Below are 20,701 nucleotides of genomic sequence, written 5' to 3' on the forward strand. Positions count from 1 at the left end.
ACTTTCCTTGAGCTGTCATGATTGCTAATAACTAAGGGTGCAAAGTGATAACAGCCTCTTTCGTTTATATTGGCAACACTTGTATTTTATTAATCTGAATGCATTCAATGCTGCTAATGCCAAAAGCAGAGGATATGAGCATTTTTCTGCCTTTATCATTTTGTCACATAGAATTAAGGCACCGAATATACATAATAAGCATTTTTAATAGACCAGAAACTGTTTCTCAATTCCCCGATGGAGATTGAAATTCTCCTCTTCCTAAGCCTTTCAGAATCTTTCTAAATGATTTTTTAAATGAACAGAAAGAGGTACAAACCTCCAGTTATACAATAAATAAGTCACAGGGTGTAACATACAGCATAAGGGATATGGTCGATAATATTGTAATAATTTTGTATGAGGATGGATAGTTACTAGACTTATTATGGTGATCGTTTCATAATGGATGCAAATGTCAAATCATTATGTAGTACACCTGAAACTAACATGATATTGTACATCAACTATAATTCAATTTATTAAAAAGTGAACAAAAAGCCAAAAGAAAAAGAAGGTGAACACCGATATCAGAACATTGGTTTAACTAGTATCAGATAGAGACGTAAAATGACACCTGAGAGAAATATGTATTGCTTCTGCTTCCTTCATGTTTATGGATACTATTATGTGCTTGCCATTTTAAAATAACAGAAATTAACAAATAACCAACAAGGACCTACGGTATAGCACAGGGAACTATACTCAATGTTTTGTAATAACCTATAAGGGAAAAGAATCTGAAAAAGAATATGTATGTATATATATATAACTGAGTCACTGTGCTGTACACCTGAAACTAAAAGAACGTTGTAAATCAACTATACTTCAATATAAAATAAAATAACAGAAATTATCTAAAACAGTTTTTGTGGAAAAAGAATCAGAAATGTTCACTCACTCCTGAATGAAAGCCATCTCTCAGGCAGCACATGGAATCAATCTACACTGAGTGAGTTTGTTGAGGACAGTAAAAACAGCTTAGGATCTGGGATCCATGTGTTGCACATAGAATCAAGTTCTGGTGGGGTCATTTTTCTGTAATGGAGGCGGCAGTATTGTTCATACACGTAAAACAAAGCTGGGAATCAAGAAAACCCGGCCAAGTCTCTTCACTTCCTGGGACCTCAGTTACCTCCCTGGCATGTAAGTAGTTCTCAAACCTAGATGCACATTAGAATCATTCAGGAGCCTTTTAGAAAGAAAATTCTCTCATCATACATTAGTTTTGCCTTTCTTTGAACTTTGTAAAATGGAAGAATACAGAATGTACACTTTTGTACCAGCTTTTTCAGTTCAGCACTATTTCTGTGAAATTATCCTTGTCATTGCATACCAGCAGTTCATCCTTTATTCCTGCTGTAAAACATTCCATAGTATAACCATGTCATAAATTATTAATCCATTAACTGTTGATAGACATTTACATTGTTTCTAGTTGGGGGCTATTATACCTAATAGTGCTATGACGATTCTGATCTGTGTCTTAGAGTAAACATGTGCATGTGTACTCATTTCTTTGGGGTAGATATGTAGAATTGCTGAGTCATAGAGATATTGCATGTTTCATTTTAGTAGATATTGCCAATCAACTTTCCAAAACAGTTGCTCCAAACAGCAATGTATGAGAGTTTCAGTTGTTTCCCACCCTCTCTGACCTACTGTATCATTAAAAAAAATTTAGCCATTCTGGCAGCTGTGTCACGATAGTTCATTGTGACTTTAACTTACACTTTCCTACTGGCTATTGATAATGAGAGCTTTGTTCAAATTCTTATTGGATATTTAGGTAAGCCCTATTTTGTTTTGTTTTGCTTTTTTATTAACCATTTCTTAAATTGAAATATAATTTCAGGGCTTCCCTGGTGGCGCAGTGGTTGAGAGTCCGCCTGCCGATGCAGGGGACACGGGTTCGTGCCCTGGTCCGGGAAGATCCCACATGCCGCGGAGCGGCTGGGCCCGTGAGCCATGGCCGCTGAGCCTGCGCGTCCGGAGCCTGTGCTCCGCAACGGGAGAGGCCACAGCAGTGAGAGGCCCGCGTACCACAAAAAAAAAAAAAAAAAAAAGGATAAAATAATTTCAATGTGTGTACAGCAAAGTGATATATATATATAATTCTTTTTCAGATTCTTTTCCATTATTAGTTATCCTCTTTCATGAATTGCCTGTTCAAGATTTTCCTCATTTAAAAATTAGATTGGCTGCCTTTTCCTTATTGAGCTATAGTAGTTCTTTATACATTTTGGATACAAGTGCTGTGTTGGATATATGTATGGAAAAACTCTTCTGTGAACTGCCATTTCATTTGCTTTTTTGTCCTGTGATAAGGACAATTTCTTAATTTAATGAAGTCTAATTTATCATTCTTGCTCTTTATGATTAGAAATGTTTTGTGTCCTGTTTAAGAATTGTTTGCCTACCTACCTCATGGTTATTAAATATTCCATGTTTTCTTCTCCCAGATTTATTATTTTAAAAGTTTTTACATGTAAATCTATAATCTATTTGAAATGAGTGTGAGTTAAGGGTCAAGGTTCATTTTTTCTCCATCTGGATATTCAACCACTTATTTAAAAGATTTCTTGCATCTGTGTTCATGAGATAGATTGGGCTCTAATTTGCTCTTAAGATGTCCTTGTAGGTTTTATTATCTGGGTTGTGCTGGCATCACAAACAAATGGGGAAATGTTTCCTGTTTTTCTATATTCTTAAAAAGTTTGGATAAATTAGTATTATTTTTTTCCTTACTTGTGAGAAGAATTCACCAAGGAAACCATCTGGGCACTTCCCAAATGAAAGTCCTGCCGGGTTACCATTATAGATTTCTAATTATTCTCTAGCCTGCCTGTGCCCACATAATTTTATTTGCTTATTTGCTCTGTTATAAAGCCATTTTATTTTATTTTATTTTATTTTTATTTTTTATTTTTTTTTGCGGTACGCGGGCCTCTCACTGTTGCGGCCTCTCCCGCTGCGGAGCACAGGCTCTGGACGCGCAGGCTCAGCGGCCATGGCTCACGGGCCCAGCCGCTCCACGGCATGTGGGATCCTCCCGGACTGGGGCACGAACCCGTGTCCCCTGCATCGGCAGGCGGACTCTCAACCACTGCGCCACCAGGGAAGCCCTATAAAGCCATTTTAAAGCATGAAAGAAGGGTTGAATATAATTACAGAAGATTTTCAGAAAGTATTCACATAAATACCCAAGAAGGCACTTTTAGTTATGGTTTAGAAAACTAGAAATCATGTGTCATTTCTCCAGAAAATGCCTTTAAGTAGATGAAATAGGAAAAAAAACAAAAACAAAACAAAACGGTGTGTAGGTGTGATAAGTGCTCTTTCCCTTTTGTACAAATTTGGATAGCTGTGTCTGTGATCGAAGGATGTATTTGCTTATTTGTTAGATTTCTAAAAATGTGCCTTCAGTAACAGGCTGCTGGGTATTGGTAAAAATAAGCATTGTAATTAAACAAACGAAATGGCATGGCTGTTGAACCGTGAGAGTTTTGTTTCAGACAGAGATGACTGCAGTCCTGCTTAGGGGAGAAGTAGAGAATAAATAAGTAGATTGCCCAGGTTTGTCAGAAAATATCATCACTATCTATAGGAAGAAGAGGGAAAAATCACTGCCTACATGAACTTAGCGATATAGTAAGTGACTTGAAAAACATTAACTAATACAGCAGGAGGTAATTTTCTACAGAGAATCTGTCTCTCCCCCCTTCTCTCTCTCTCTCTCTCTCTCTCTCTCTCTCCCTGACAGCTTTGACCTTCTATACTTATATTTCAGCTCCTTTGACCTCCCTGACTCCCATCTGTTCTGTCAATACAGCCTAAGTACATGGTACAAAATAAATTCTCATCTTCCACTAAAATCAAAGGAAGACTAGATAGTAAAACAATTCAAATGGGCAGAGAATAAACCAACAAAGTCAGTCTGAAGAGGTGCTATGATGATGCTTCCTGTATGGTTGAGGGGAAAGTACAGACCAGATGTAGTACTTGGAGAGGGGCCTGCATGGGGACCCTAAGAGGTGGAAAAGAATCATTGGAAAAATTGGAGGAAAACACGGGAGCTTTTAGAGGAGGTTTTAGAACAGGAAGAAGTGGTTACATCATGGACGACATTGATTTTCTGACCCAGGGGTATATAATTAGTGAATATTTTATAAGCAAATTAAGTTACAGTTCGAGTGGGTTCAAGCAGTGAAATGGGTGTGACCTGGAAATGGAGGTGAAGCTGTAGCTCAGAGAGAAGGGATTTCAGTTTCTCATTAACCAAGGAAGCTGGGAAAAGTAGCTCTGGTTTGCAAGGAAGGTGGTTGTACAAGTGAATTAGGAGACGGCCTCCAAAACTACCCTAAAATGCCATCACAGGTGTCAACTGATGTCAAAAGGAACCCAGCGCTACAAATTCATTCAGCTGTCACCCGCCTGCCTTCCGTGGACTAAACTGATTGCGTGTTCTATGGCGCTCACTGAACAACGGGCAGAAAGCACAGCGGGAGAGCGGGAGAGCTCATGGTCCAAGGCGCACAGTCTCTTCAGGGGAAATATCTGATCTTCTGGAAGTTGGAGGCAGAAGGCAACCTAAGTAAGACTGCAGAAAGCCTTTTTGTAGCTGTCCTTGGCCACCGAATATTGCCCTGACATAGCAGCCAAGACAGAGATTGTTTACCAAGCATCTAGGGGAGTCCACTGTGATTGGCTGCAAGAATTCCATGTGCAATTTCATGTCAGTGTCCTGACCTCTAGGGCAAGATTTGCAACTTTGTCTTCTTGGTAGTCTATGAATTGCTTCAGCCCAAACAGAAAACCCTGGACCCTGATAGCACCCTCTGTAATTTTCTGTCAGATACGGTGTATCTCAGCTGCTGCACTGTTCAATTGTTTCCAACTGCACTTCAGTGGAACCTTGAAGCTTTCATCAGTCCCTTAGATGTATGGATACCCTGCCCTGCCTGCCAGTCACTGTGAAGCAGAGGATGTCATGCTCTGACATTGATCTTCCTTGTGTGCCTTCCTCACTGGATGACCTGAATTCACACACAGCTTCGCTTCCTTTCCAGAAATAAACCAGACATACTTTGCTCAGACTTTTGAGGTGAAATGCCTTAGGAGTCAGAGGGGTATAGCTTGACCTTGGTGTTGCATGTGCCCCTTGAAGCCATCCTAGGATAAAACTCAAAACAAGGGCTCAACTCTGCCCCTCTCTCTTTCTCTCCTCATCCATTTTAGAGACAGAAGTCTGTTGGCAGGGAGTCATGGCTGGACACCAAGTTGTGCTTGAAGGATATAGTAACCAGTTTTCTGGGGGTGGGGGGAGATAGCTAATGATTCTGAGGAAGTTACATGTTTATCAGCCCTGAGCGGTAATTTTATTTATTGCAGATGGAGGAGATGATGCAGGTGAGACAGGCCAGAGGGGTCTCCAAAGGAAGTAGTCTCAAATAATATTTGTCTCTACCCTTGTTATTGACCACAGATAGTAAGATATGGAAACCTATATCAACACTCCTCTGGTTTCTAAAGCATGAGATCCAGTAAAAGTCTGGGACCACACTGAGTTCATGAAAGCCTTGCTGATGTTCATTTTTTGCTCATCCCTGTGCGCTCATAAACTCCTACTCCCATCTTTTGTTCTCTGATCACTCTCTCCTCTCTGACCACAGCAGGAAGTGAGTAAGTGTTGACTGACTAGATGAGCGAGGAATTTCTGGTCAATATCAGTCAAAGGAAGTGGGGAGAGTAGAACAGCCAAGGTAAGAAAATAGAGCGTGGAAGAAAGGGCTAGAAGGCAGAGAGAGCTGACAGAAAAGGGGCTTGAGGGATGAAAGTAGATAAGTTTTGTAAAAGGGGTTGGAGAGATCTTAAAATCGTTCTTCCTCGATGTTAAATAGGAGCCCTTATTCTCTCCCTGCCTCTTCTCACCCACTGTGGGAACCAAGGGTCAGACATGGAAGAAAGACCTGGGCGTTGGACTAGGACCTATGTTAGTGGGTTTGGAGAGTGTTTGGGGGGGTAAACCTACCAGACCCCTGACCCCTTTTTCTTTTAGATCCTTTGTGTGTATGTGTTGATTCTGTTTTCTAAATCCTTCTCTTCTTTTCCACCCCTGTCTGTGTTCCTTAGTTCTGGCCCTCACATCATTTCCTATCTTGAAGCCTAGAGTGACCTTCTAACTTGTTTCCCAGGTTCCAGTAGTGCAATCTACTGCCAATGTTGCTAGCAGACATATCTTTATGAAGCACATATCTGATTGTATTACTACTGAATTAAAAATTCTTCCATGGTCCGCTGTTTTCCAAACTCAGGACCCACAAGACACTTCATGGTCTAGCCCCTGCCTACCTCTTCAGTCTGACTCCTGCCAGGTGCCCAGGACCATAAAACCACTTGCAGCTCCAGGAGTTTACAGTGTGTCACTGGCCCCAGTGCCTTTGCACAAATGGCTCCCTCTGCTGGGAATCCCCTGTGTTCTCCTCTTCACCAACCTCCTATCACTCCTACTTATTCTCTTACAATTAGCTCAGGCATCATCTCACCTGAGGAGCTCCCTGGACTCCCCATCTGCTGGGGTGCCCTTTCCGAGTGCTTCTTTAGCATCATTTACTACTGATGTTATGACAGCTGTTGCCAGCTTGCTTTTCTCTCCTCATGGACACATAGCTTCTTGAAAGCAGAGACTGAGTCTTTCAAACCCTGTTGCCTACAACAGTAATGGACACATCATGAGTATTCAGCAACTACTTGAAAAAAAGACACAAAGAGAGGAAGTTAAAAGAAGATTAGACTAGAGAGTTGATCACTGCCTGCCTGGCTCATAGCCCCTCTGCACCACGGGGTCCTATTCCTCAGCCCCAGGGGATTAGAACCCTCAATGGTATGGCTCATAAAGATGGGCTTAGCCAGTCAGATTCATTCCTTGGGGCTTCAGAGTTGGGGAATGAGAAACTGAGTGAATTAGGAAAGGAAACTGGAGCTGAAGGCATGATGTAGAGTCAAGAAATGGGCATGGTGGAAGCACAAATGAACCGTAATGAGAAGTCATTTAACAGAGGGGTGCAAACAGAACAGATGCACAAAGAAAAACAGATGTATGAGAGAGAAGTCATACAACCAGAGAAAGGGGGAGACAGACAGACAGACTTCTGTGGTTCCTCTTACTTGTGGTGTCCGCTGTATTCTAACATTAAATCTTTACGGGAATGAATCTGAATGAATTTCTGCTCCTTGTAAATAAAAGAGTCTAAACTGAAACAGGGAGACGGGAGAGAATAGGAGAGGAGAGGAGGTGTGACACTGTGATTTTTAATAAGAAATGTATATTTGGTCTTCATTGTATTTTGGGTACAGAGCTCCTAAAACCCTTGGAATTTTCTAAGTGATGAGAGCAATAAAAGTGTCTTTTGTTGTGTTAGTGAGGCAACTTCTGGACTGCACCTAAGGATGGGGGCTGGTTGCCAGGAGAACCAACCCTGTGAAAAGAGGGTTAGAACCTCCGTCCCACACCCCTGACTTCTGGGGGAGGGGAAAGGAACTTCAGATTGAATCAGTCACCAGTGGCTAATGATTTAATCCATCATGCCTGAGTAATGAAGCCTCCATAAAAACCCAGAAGGAAGGGGTTTGAAGAGTTCCAGGTTGGTGAATACTTGTAGATTCAAGGAGAGTGGCATGATTGGAGAAGGCATGGAATCTCTGTGTCCTTTCCCTATACCTTGCCCTACTTATCTTCCATCTGGCTCTTCCTGAGTTATATCCTTTTATAAGAAACTGGTAATCTAGGAAGTAAAATAGTTCTCTGGGTCTGTGATCCACTCTAGCAAGTTAATCAAAGGAGGAGTCATTGGGACCTCTGATCTATGGTTGGTTGGTCAGAGGCACTGGTGACAACATGGACTGAAGTGGTGAGCGGGGTTGGGTGGGGCAGTTTTGAGGGACTGAGCCCTTAACCTGTGGGATCTGATGCTGTTTCCAGGTGGATAGTGTCAGAATTGAGTTGAATTGTAGGACACCTAGCTGGTGTCAGAGAATTGCTTGGTGGTGTGGGAAAAACTCCCACACATTGTGATTGGTGACCAGAATTATAGGAGGGAAAGAAAGGAAAAGAGGAAATAAGACTTGTTTAGACCGACAACTTCCCTTTTCCCTAGGCTTTTCTGCTTGCTCAGGATTTACTCCACACCAGAAAGGATCAAAGAAACCCCTCCGGCTTCCACAAGCCCAGAACCTGGGGGGTCTGATCCCCACTATTTTCTTCCTCTGTGGACTCACCCTGGTCACTGCTCTGTTGCATTGTCATTGTGAATTGTATACAGATGAACAGAGGTTTGAGGGAACACTGTAAATCCCTGGTGCTAACATGAAATTAATTAAAGAAGTTAAAACTGTTAAACACTCTACTGAACTTCAGATGTAATTCATAACAGCAGAACTTCAATAGCAAAAAATAAATGCAGTGAAGAAATATTTTTGGCTTTAGGAAATTGATTACTAAATGTTCTTTAAATGTGCAAGGATTAAATATAAATGCTTTCAGAGAAAATCTGTAAAATAATAAATGAAAGACAAAGATTATTTTTTTCTAAGTCTGTATCTGAACAATTGTTTTATTGTCGCAAAATTGACATTATGACCTAATGCCATAATGCCAAGAAATAGAACTCTTTTTAAAACTACTTTATGGATTTATTTAAAGGAATATGTTGAAAGTATGTCTTACAAAGACTTTCAAAACATTTTCAGATACTAGTTGGTAAAACAAGAATTAATATGATTATGTTAAACTCCAAACACTGATAGAAGAGTGATTTGCTTGTAGTTGGAAAAATGACTAATATTTTAATAATATTTTTAGGAAATAATTAAGAATTTATGATAAAATGTTAGATGTTGGCACAAACTCATTCATTAGCTATGTGATAACTGCCATTGAGAGACTATCTTGCAGGGGAAAAAGTCCCTAAAGAATGTTTGTATGGAGAGGACCAAAATTTCCAAGAAGGATGTTTTTTGACTTGTTTAATGAGAGGAAGACTCACATTTAACTCTTGAATTATTTCCTTATGAAAAGCAGAAGCTGGAAAAATGCTAACTAGAATGATGGGTGTGCCACGCAAAATCTAACAGATCCTTTGGGGAATTCCATATAGATATTTTTTCAGCTTTACTGAGGTATTGACAAAAAAATTATAAGATTTAAAGTGTTCATCCTGGTGATTTGATATACATACACATTGTGAAAGAATTTACACCGCCTAGTTAACACATCATCACCTCACATAGCTATCTCTTTGTTTTTTTGGGGGGTAAGAACATTTAAGTTTTACTCTCTTAGCAAATTTCAATTATACAATACAGTGTTATCAACTATAGTCAGCACGTTTTACATTAGATCCTCAGGACTTATTCATCTTATAGCTGAAAGTGTGTAACCTTTTACTGACCTCTCCCTATTTCCCCCACCTCCCAGCCCCTGACAACAAATTTCTACTCTGTTTCTATGAGTTTGACTTTTTTTAAAAAAAAGATTGCACAAATAAGTGATACCATGCAGTATTTGTATTTCTCTGTCTAGCTTATTTCATTTAGTATAATGCCCTCAGGGCCCATCCATGTTGTCCCAAATGGCAGGATTTCCTTCTTTCTCATGGCTGAATAATACTTGTATATTATTATATGTTGCATCTTCTTTACCTGTTCATCTGTTGATGAACACTTAGGTTGTTTCCAAATGTTGGCTATTGTGAATAATGTTGCAGTGAACATGGGAGTGCATATATCTCTTTGATATCCTGTTTTCATTTCCTTTGAATGTATAACCAGAAGTGGAGTTGCTGGATCATATGGTAGTTCTATTTTTAATTTTTTGAGGAATCTTCATACTGTTTTTCATAGTGGCTGCACCAATGTAAATTCCCACCAATAGTGCACAAGGATTCCCTTCTCTCCATATCTTCTCCAATACTTGTTATCTCTTGTCTTCTTAATGATTACCTTTTTAATTAGGTGTGAATTGATATCCATTGTGGTTTTGATTTGCATTTCCCTGATGATTAGCGATGTTGAATACCTTTTCATGTACCTGTTTTTTATTTGTGCGTCTTCTTTGGAAAAATGTCTATTGAGTTACTTTGCACATTTTTTTTTTTTTTTTTTTTTTTTTTTGCGGTACGCGGGCCTCTCCCATTGCGGAGCACAGGCTCCGGACGCGCAGGCCCAGCGGCCATGGCTCACGGGCCCAGCCGCTCCGTGGCATGTGGGATCTTCCTGGACCAGGGCACAAACCCGTGTCCCCTGCATCGGCAGGCGGACTCTCAACCACTGTGCCACCAGGGAAGCCCCTTTGCACATTTTTTAATTGAATTTTTTTTTCTTATTGAGTTTTAAGCTTCTTTGTATATTTTGGATATTTACCCCTTATCAAATATATGATTTGAAAATATTTTCTCCTATTCTGTAAGATGCTGTAAATTCAATATATTTTTTAAATACATAGTTTATTTTATTAACAAAGAAACACATTAAGGGGATACGTTCTTTTCTACAGGAGCGTTTTAGCTATATTATTCTTTATTAAGTAGTTTATGGCTAATGTACAGAAACCAAATTATATATGCTATTCTTTCTTATAGAAAGTGTAAGTAGGGGACCCATTTTTGTACCAAATTCCATTAATTTCTAAATCCTAATCAGTTGTGCCATATAACATTAAAAATAAATAAAAATAAAAAACAATTACTTGATCTCTTTTGAGAGGTACAAGAAATGTTTCAATCACTTATTTAAATGCTGACTAGGAAGAGGGAACATCACTACAGATCCCATGGACATTAAGAGGATAATAAAGGAATATTATGAACAACTCTATGCCCACAAATTTGATAACCTAGATGAAATGGGCTAATTTTTTGAAAGACACAATCTGTCAAAACTCACACAAGAAGAAATAGACAATCTGAATAGGCCTATATCTATTAAAGAAATTGAACCAATAATTAATAACCTTCCAAAACAGAAAGCACCAGTCATATATGTTTTCGCTGGTGAATACTTCCAGAAGATAAAATAAAAAGAGGATACTTCCTAACCCATTCTATGAGGCCAGGATTACCCTAATACAAAAAATGAGACAAAGATGCTATAAGAAAACTACAGATCAACATCTCTCATGAACATAGATGCAAAAATCCTCAACAAAATATTAGCAAGTCAAATCCAACAATGTATATGAAGAATTATACACCAAGTGGGATTTATCTCAGGTAAGTAAGGCTGGTTAAACATTCAAGAATGAGTTAATGTAATTCACCACATTAACAGGCTAAAGAAAAAATATCACATCATTGTATCAATAGATGCAGAAAAAGCATTTGAAAAAATCCAACACCAATCAAGATAAACATTCTCAGTAAACTAGGAATGGAAGGGAACTTTCTCAACTTCATAATGAAAATCTACAAACAAACAAACAAACAACCCTCTATAGTCAACATCATGCTTTATAGTGAGACACACGAAGCTTTTCTGCTAAGATCAGAAACAAGGAAAGTACATTCCCTCTCACCACTGCTTTTCAACATGTTACTGGAAGTCTTAGCTAATATATTAAGACAAGAAAAGAAAATAAAAGGTATACAGATTGGGAAAGAACAAATAAAACTGGCTTGTTTGCAGATGACATGATCATCTATGTAGAAAATCTGAAAAAATTGACCAAAAACTCCTGAAACTAAAACTAATAAGTGATTATAGCAAGATTGCAGGACACAATGTTAATATACAAAAGCCAATCGCTTCCCTACATAGAAGCAACGAATGAGTGGAATTTTAAGTTAAAAACACATTACCATTTACATTAACCTCCCCCAAATACATTGGAATAAATCTAACAAAATATGTGCAAGAACTATATAAGGAAAATGACAAAACTCTGATGAAAGATATTGAAGAAGAACTAAATAAATGGAAAGATATTCCATATTTATGGATAAGAAGACTCAATATTGTCAAGATGTCAGTCCTTCCCAACTTGAGCTACAGATTCAATGCAATCCAATCAAAATCCCAGTAAATTATTTTGTAATTATCAAAAACTGATTCTAAAGTTATATAAAGTGGCAGAAAATAATGAAGAAGAGCAACAAATTCAAGGACTAACATTATCTGACTTCAAAATGTGCCATAAAGCTATAGTGAACAAGACAGTGTCATATTGGCAAAACTATGGACAAATAGATAAATAGTACAGAAGACAGAGCCCAGAAATAGGCCCGCATATATATAGTCAACTGACCTTTGAAAAAGGCAATGCAATGGAACGAAGATGGTCTTTTCAACAAATGGTGCTGGAACAACTGGACAACCACATGCAAAAAACTAAGTGTAGACACAGAACTTACACCCTTCACAAAACTTAACTCAAAATAGATCATGGACCTAAATATAAAGTGCAAAACTATAAAACTTCTGGAAGTTAACTAGGAGAAAACGTAGATGACTTGGGTATGGCGATGACTTTTTATATACAACACCAAAGGCACGTTCCATGAAAGAAAAATTGATAAGCTAGAATTCATTAAATTAAAAACTTCTGCTCTGTGAAAAACAATATCAAGAGAATGAGAAAACAACCCATAGACTGGGAGAAAATATTTGCAAACAACACATCTGATAAAGAACTGTTATCCAAAATGTACAAAGAACTCTTAAAACTCAAAAATAAGAAAATGAAAAATGAAGTGAAAAAGCTGAGTAAAAAAATGATCAAAAGAATTGAACAGACATCTCACCAAAGAAGATATACAGATGGCAAGTAATCATATGAAAAGATGCTCAACAACATATGTCATTAGGGAAATACAGATTAACACAACATTGAGATAGCACTCCACATGTATTAGAATTAAAATACACATGTATTTACATGTGTAAAATACACATGTATTAGAATTAAAATACTGACAAGTGCTGGTGAGGATGTGGAGCAACAGAAACTCTCACTCATTGCTTGTGAGATTGTGAAATGTTGCAATCACTTTGAAAGACCGTTTAGTAGTTTCTTACAAAACTAAACACACTCTTAAGATACAGTAATTGCACTCCTTGGTGTTTACCCAAATGAATTGAAATCTTATATCCACACAAAAATCTACACATGGATGTTTATTATAGTAGCTTTATTCATAATTGCCAAAACTTGGAAGCAGTCAAGGTGTCCTTCAATAGGTGAATGAATAAACTGTGGTACATCCAGACAATGGATATTATTCAGCTTTAAGAAGATATGAGTTTAAGCCATGAAAAGACATGGAGAAAACTTAAATGCATATTACTAATTGAAAGAAGCCAACCTGAAAATGTATGTACTATATGATTCCAACTATATTCTGGAAAAGGCAAAACTACAAAGACAGTATAAAGATTAGTGGTTGCCAAGGGTTAGCGGGGAGGGATGAAAGAATAGGCAGAGCACAGGGGATTTTTAGTGCGATGAACCTATTCTGTCTGATCCTGCAATGGTGGGAGTGTGTCATTAAACATTTCTCAAAACCCATAGATTGTACAATACCAAGAATGAGCCCTAATGTAAACTATGGACTTTGGGTGATGATGATGTGCCAGTGTAGGTTCATCAAATGTAACAAACACATTACTCAGGTATGGGATGTTGGTAGTTGGGAAGGCTGTGTGTGTTGGGGGCACGGAGTATGTGGGAATTCTCTGTATTTTTCACTCAATTTTGCTGTGAGCCTAAAACTGCTCTAAAAAATAAAGTTTATCATTTCAAAACACGTACTAGAGAACTTTATTCAATAAGCATAAGAAATAGTACATTTTTTCTGTTACATGCTTTAACCAGTTCAGGGAGAAGTGACACTGTCACTATTACTAGTTCCTCCTTCTTGCTCCATTTATTTATTTTTTAAAATTTCTATTGGAGTATAGTTGATTTACAATGTTGTGTTAGTTTCAGGTATACAGCAAAGTGAATCAGTTATACATATACATTTATCCCCTCTTTTTTAGATTCTTTCTGGCTCCATATAAAGGCCCTAACTTCATGGGCTTCCCTGGTGGTGCAGTGGTTGAGAGTCCGCCTGCCGATGCAGGGAACACGGGTTCGTGCCCCGGTACGGGAAGGTCCCACATGCCGTGGAGCGGCTGGGCCCGTGAGCCACGGCCGCTGAGCCTGCGCATCCGGCGCGTCCAGAGCCTGTGCTCTGGCAACGGGAGAGGCCAAAACAGTGAGAGGCCCGTGTACCACAAAAAAAAAAAAAAAAAAAAAAAAAAAATGCCCTAACTTCCAAAACTATCTATTCTTTTCCTAGGTCTAACAGAGGGAATTCGAAGAAAACCCTGAGAAATTTTAGAAAAACAATTTTTCAGTAGACACAGTAGTTCTTCTGATTTTAATGACAAGAAACTTGTCCTTTAGAGACTTAACTAGAAAACCTCCACAGGACCAGATGAAATTCAGCTACTCAACAAACCAAATCATGAGTTAATCTTAAAACATCATTGTAGTCTTTGAATCTAGTCAAAATTTATTTTCTCCTGAAACTGACAGAGGCCTTTAAATAATTTGACCCAGGCCTAGTCCTAAATCATGATTTACTTGTTGATTTACATGTCCTACAAGACCTGCAAATATCCCTAACTTACTAAAATTTGATTGTTATTTATGTAGTGACAGAAATGCTGAGAGAATGTGTTTGTTATAATTTCATGAACTGAGAGAATTTCAGAAGTAGAAAAGATCTTAGGAACCATCTCATAAAATATCTCCATTTACAGGTTAGGAAATTGAGTGACAGTAAACTTAGTGACCTGACCAGTAAACTTATCATAGCTAATTAGCAGCAAAGCTGAGGCTAGAACTCAGTTCTCCATAAATAAAGAGCTCTGAGTTCACAGAATGCAAAGTGTTGGCCTCAAAAAAGAAATCAGAGACTATTTGCAGACTTATGCTTTTACCAATTAACATTTTGAGTCATATGAATTACTAATCTGACCAAATGCACCGACTCAGACTTTCTTGGACTTGATATCATTTGCTTGCAGTAGCAATGCACTGTAACACAACTCAAAGAAAAAGGAATTTATAGCAGGATATGACTTCAGTTTGGTCTCTCCTTAAATAGAAGCCAGCTCTATTTAGAGAACAGGTGTGTTATTAGGGTAAACACACCAACTTTACACTCTGAGTATCCTCCAATGCAGTCTTTCGTTCCTGACAAAGAGAAGCGAGGAAATCTGCTGAATATTTAATAGCATGCTGTTTTGTGTTTTCTCCTAAACCACAATGTGCAGGTAGTATTTGTTTGTCTTGAGTGATGATTCTACTTGGTGCATTATGTTCCATTTGGTATGTAATAATATACCATGTCAAAATTCTTAATGATATGAGAGGAGGAACAAAACAAAAATGTAGTTGTTTGTGGTCCTAGAGAAGAGAAATGATATTTTTTATCAGTGGGTAAATCAGTTTTCACAGATAGAATGCATCTTCACCAGAAACAAGCAAATAAGAAATTATTCCCCTTATTTGAGATTTCCAATGCATCCTTTCCCTAAGATGACTCTTCCTTCAAGTTAAAGAATGTGTTTATTTCTTTCCCATCATTCAATTCATTGATTTAGCACTCCCCCCCCATCTATAATAAAGAGGATTCAAGAACTTCTGTTAAGATGTTTTTAGATTTCTGTTGGAAAACAGGGCCGAAGGCTTCCCACCTTGAACTTTATTCAAATATTTTGAATCTACCTGCACGACATTTTCTCTTGCTCAGTCCTCAAACAGCTATTCTAATTTTAACTTTCCCATTGACAGCTCTTCCATAGAAAGCACTTTGATTTTAGAACCAATACTCACTAGGGTGTAGCTCAAGCAGGCAGTGTATTGACTTTTTTCCCCTCTATTCCTTGCTTCTATGTAAGATAATATTGGCATTTTGAAAGTGTGTTATCACACCTCAAAAATTCAGTGCTAGACACAAACTATTATATATAGGATGGATAAACAGCAAGGCACTACTGTATAGCACAGGGAACTATACGCAATATCCTGTGATAAGGTATAATGGACAAGAATATGAAAAAGAATATATATGTATAACTGACTCACTTTGTTGTACAGCAGAAATTAATACAACATTGTAATTCAACTATACCCCAATAAAATTTTAAAAATTCAGTGATAATTGTAAACATTCCTTTTGTCATATTCAAGGAAACATAACATTCTTTTCCTGTGTCATACTTCCTTATATTGCTGAACTATCAGGCTGTTCCCTGAGCATTTGTTCATTTCCATCATTTGTCCTCTTCACACGTAGGTGTAAAGCATTGACGCCAGACATGCAAATAACTTTGAAATCCATTAGGTGGCAGAAATTGTGTATCGATTAGCCATTCTTTTTTTTTTTTTTTTTGCTGTACTCGGGCCTCTCACTGTTGTGGCCTCTCCCATTGCGGAGCACAGGCTCCGGACGTGCAGGCTTGGTGGCCATGGCTCACAGGCCCAGCAGCTCCGCGGCATGTGGGATCTTCCCGGACCGGGGCATGAACCCACGTCCCCTGCATCGGCAGGTGGACTCTCAACCACTGCGCCAGCAGGGAGGCCCTAACACTTAAACTTCTAAAAATAAAGTTAACCTGTAAGAGGAAATGTGAAGAAAGGCACCACATATTTGTCTACAGTCAAGGATCCGTGTCCTATCCCCCTGCTGCACTTCTCTTTGAGAGGAGGGACGAGGGGTTTGAGAAGAATGCTAAGTCTGGGATGCAGGGTCTGATTTTGCAGCACCAATTTAACACTCCTTAGCTGTGTGAACTTGGGCTGGGAAATGTTTAGCACCTGGTTTTCTGAGGGTAGCTCTGACGTGAATGTTAATTGATGTTACTTGAAGTTATGTTACCAAGACTAAAGTAAGGCCATGAAGGTGTATGTTGGCTCTTCACTTGTTTGTCAATGACGTGACTTCTTCACTAAGTCGGATAATAGGATTTAAGTACTGGAAGGACGTTTTCTCAATTTTTTGTTCTATTCACAACGGAACAGTTATAGACAAAACATAAGTTTAGTCTGATTTATTAACGTTTTCTTCACTTCTTTTGAAAATCTAGAAAGTCAACAAAATGATGAGTCAAATACTGATTTCCATGATGTAAATATTCTCTCCAGAGCCAGTTTCAAGCTACCAACATGATGTTGCTGAATGTGGGGTTGTAAGGAACACAACATTATATGGTGTTTCCATCATACAGATACAATATATGTAAGTAATCTTAAGAGAATACTAAAATAACTAGGAAGTGATGAGTGTTGGGTATCTACTACTTTTGTTTTTAATATGATATAATTATAAATTTATAAAATTTAATTTTTAATAATGGCTATGTTTAACAACTAGCTCCCAAGACTCCCGAAAATTTAACAATTGGCTCTCAGGAGCCTGTTGAAGTGAACTCCAGTACCCAACTTAACCTATTTGAATTACTGTTTCCTTACTATAAAATGGGAATTTAAATGCTTGCCTTGTCTAACAGTCTCTGATTTTTGCGAGAATTACATAAAATGATCCATTTGGTGAAAGAACTTTGTAATGCCAAAGTGCTATGTAAATATTACTTCAGGGGAAAAAAAAAGGAGAAATGTAAGGAAGAGAAAGCAGGAAGCATGCCCTGGAGAAATGAGTACTGTTTCAAAGAAATGAAACTGAAAATAAATTTCAAATTAATCCATCACTTTAATTGTGAAGACCTCCTGCGAGAGTACTGGAAAAGGAAAGGAAATGAAGTCAGGGCTGTGGTGGATGGGAAAAATGGCCACAAGTCTTTGCATCTCCTCCCATCAAGAGGTTAACCATGGACTGACTTGGTGACTTGCTTCGGCCAATAGAATGTGGTACAGTCAACCTGGCCTCGAGGCTTGGCATGCTTCTAATTGCCTCTCTTGGAACCCAGTGACTGCGATATGACTGGGAGGCCAGCTGCAGACACTGGAGGGACCCCAGTAGAGATTAGCCAAGCCTGTCCAAGTCAGTGTAATGGCCCACTTGAGCCCAGTCCAAATTACTGCCTTCAGCACCAAGAGCTAAATAAATGGTGGCTGTGTAAGTCACTAAGACTTAAGGTGGTTTGTAACAGAGCAAAAACCCACATTGCCATGTTCAAGGGTTCAAGGGTTTATATTAAGTTCTTTGTATTACTTAAACTCAATCATTATAAGAGTCCTGTGAGGAGGTTTTTTTTTTATTGAAGTATAGTTGATTTACAATGTCGTGTTAGTTTCAGGTGTACAGCAAAGTGATTCATATATATATATGTATATATATATATTTTTTTTTTCAGATTCTTTTCCATTATAGATTATTACAAGATATTGAGTATAGTTTCTTATGCTATACAGTAGGTCCTTGTTGATTATCTATTTTATATATAGTAGTGTATATATGTTCATCCCAAGCTCCTAATTTACCCCTCCCCCTCACAGTGAATAGGTATTTTTTAATCATATTTTAGTTCTTAAGGTAACTAAGGACTTCGGTTAGGGGAGTGTGGTCACATTCAAGTTGAAGAACGTATGGAAGGACATATATGATTTGTGAAAAGAATATTCACAGGTGTATTGGAGTTGAAAATCGGTACGTGGGAAAGAGATTTGAAAGATGAGACATAGGGGAGTCTATTGTTGAGTGACTAATAAATATATACTTTTGTGCCTGTAAAATTTGGGTCACCTGAACACACGTGGAAAATGTACTCCTTCATAATTCCTCTACTTAGATTTTAAACTAAAGAATTTGGGGGAATCGGGTTTTTTTTCCACAAAAAGTCTGAAATTGTATCTGATAGTTACTACTAGTGGTTCTACAGGTATAGCAATGTTTTCCAAACACCCCTGAAGGATTTTCATTTGGCCAGATATAACCTTCAATGCTTTTTAAAGTTGGATGTCCTTTCTGGATTTCATAATGATATTTTACATTCAAGGCTCATTATTGGCACAGTGACTGTTAATATTTATTGCATTAGACTAAGATATGCTATAAGTCCTTAATTTGAAGTAATAAATTCATAGAGAAATTTAAATATCTCTAAATTATACAGAAACATGTAAACTCTTAGGTAATGAATTGACTCATATTAAATTAATTTAATCATGAAAGAAAAAAAGAAAAAAACCTGCCATGTCTTTACTCACATAAATGTTGGTTTTTATTAAGAAACTAAATATGAAAATGCTGAATTGAACTTATCTCTCCAATTCCCTATTGCCATCTCCTTAAAATATCCCCATTCTCACTTCTTAGCTTTTATATACATTTAAAAGCTTTATAAGAGTTCTGTGAGTAGGTATTTTTAATCCTATTGTTTTTAAGATTTTTTATTTTATTTTATTATTATTTATTTTTGGCTGCGTTGGGTCTTCCTTGCTGCGTCCAGGCTTTCTCTAGTTGTGGCGAGCGGGGGCTACTCTTCGTTGTGGTGCACGGGCTTCTCATTGCGGTGGTTTCTCTTGTTGCAGAGCACAGGCTCTAGGCAAGCGGGCTTCAGTAGTTGTGGCACACTGGCTCTAGAGCACAGGCTCAGTAGTTGTGGCGCACAGGCTTAGTTGCTCTGTGGTGTGTGACATCTTCCTGGACCAAGGCTCGAACCCATGTCCCCTGCGTTGACAGGCAGATTCTTAACCACTGCGCCACCAGGGAAGTTTAATCCTATTTTAATTCTTAATGGAACCTGAGGACCTTTTTTGGATATGGATTATAAAACAGGAAATTCTGGTAATACTATCTGCATTCAGCAAAAAAAAAAACCTGTTCAGAGCTTACTTATTATCATGTTTTATTTCCTTTTGAAAGAAAATTATTTTGAGACCAGCTCTTAAAAGCCATAGGGAAACCAATGGAATTATTTGCACATTTCTTCGTTAAGGGGGATTGCAGGAGCTATCAAGCTCACTCTGAAGATGCAGTGTTGGTCACAAGCCAATCATGAAGATGGTCACATTTGTCTTTGAGGCTCCCATATCCTAACTCTGTGCTCATTCCCTTCTTCCACTAGTTCTCCCCCAGCATTGGCATGCTCCCTTCCCACCATCTTTGGTGGAAAAGGCTTTATTGTATTACTCGTCTTAGAAGCATCTGCATTTTTTATAAGAACCAAATTCTTAAAGTAAATGGATAAAAGTTTACAGCAAGAAATTCTCAAGTTAGTTTGGCTGGGTGTGGGGGGCGTGTGTGGGTGTGCGCATGCGTGTGCACACTTGCACATACAAAAAGGAGGGGCAAGTGATCATAAGACATCACATCACTCCATGACCTGTTTAATGTGGGTGCATTTGGATCTCGAAGACTCTAAACAATGAGATTATACTGCCCTTTCTCCATTTGTAATTTAAAAGCAAACCAATATTAAAATATGACATAAATGCAAGGAGTTCAACAAAGTTTTGGCTTTTCTAATAATGTGTACTTGAATTGGTTTTCACATCAGTATGAAATACTTTCAAACATCTTTGCTTTGTCATTATCTTTGGGCCGCTGCTCATGTCTGAAGCCATAGCCCAGATACTTAGTGCTGCCTTTGGAGATCCAGCACAGCCTGCATGGCTAAGATGAGAAGCTAGCTTTCCGGGAAAAGTAACAGCAAGACA

The sequence above is a fragment of the Mesoplodon mirus genome, assembly GCF_964341445.2.
Source record: "Mesoplodon mirus genome assembly, chromosome: 10".
NCBI lineage: Eukaryota > Metazoa > Chordata > Mammalia > Artiodactyla > Ziphiidae > Mesoplodon > Mesoplodon mirus.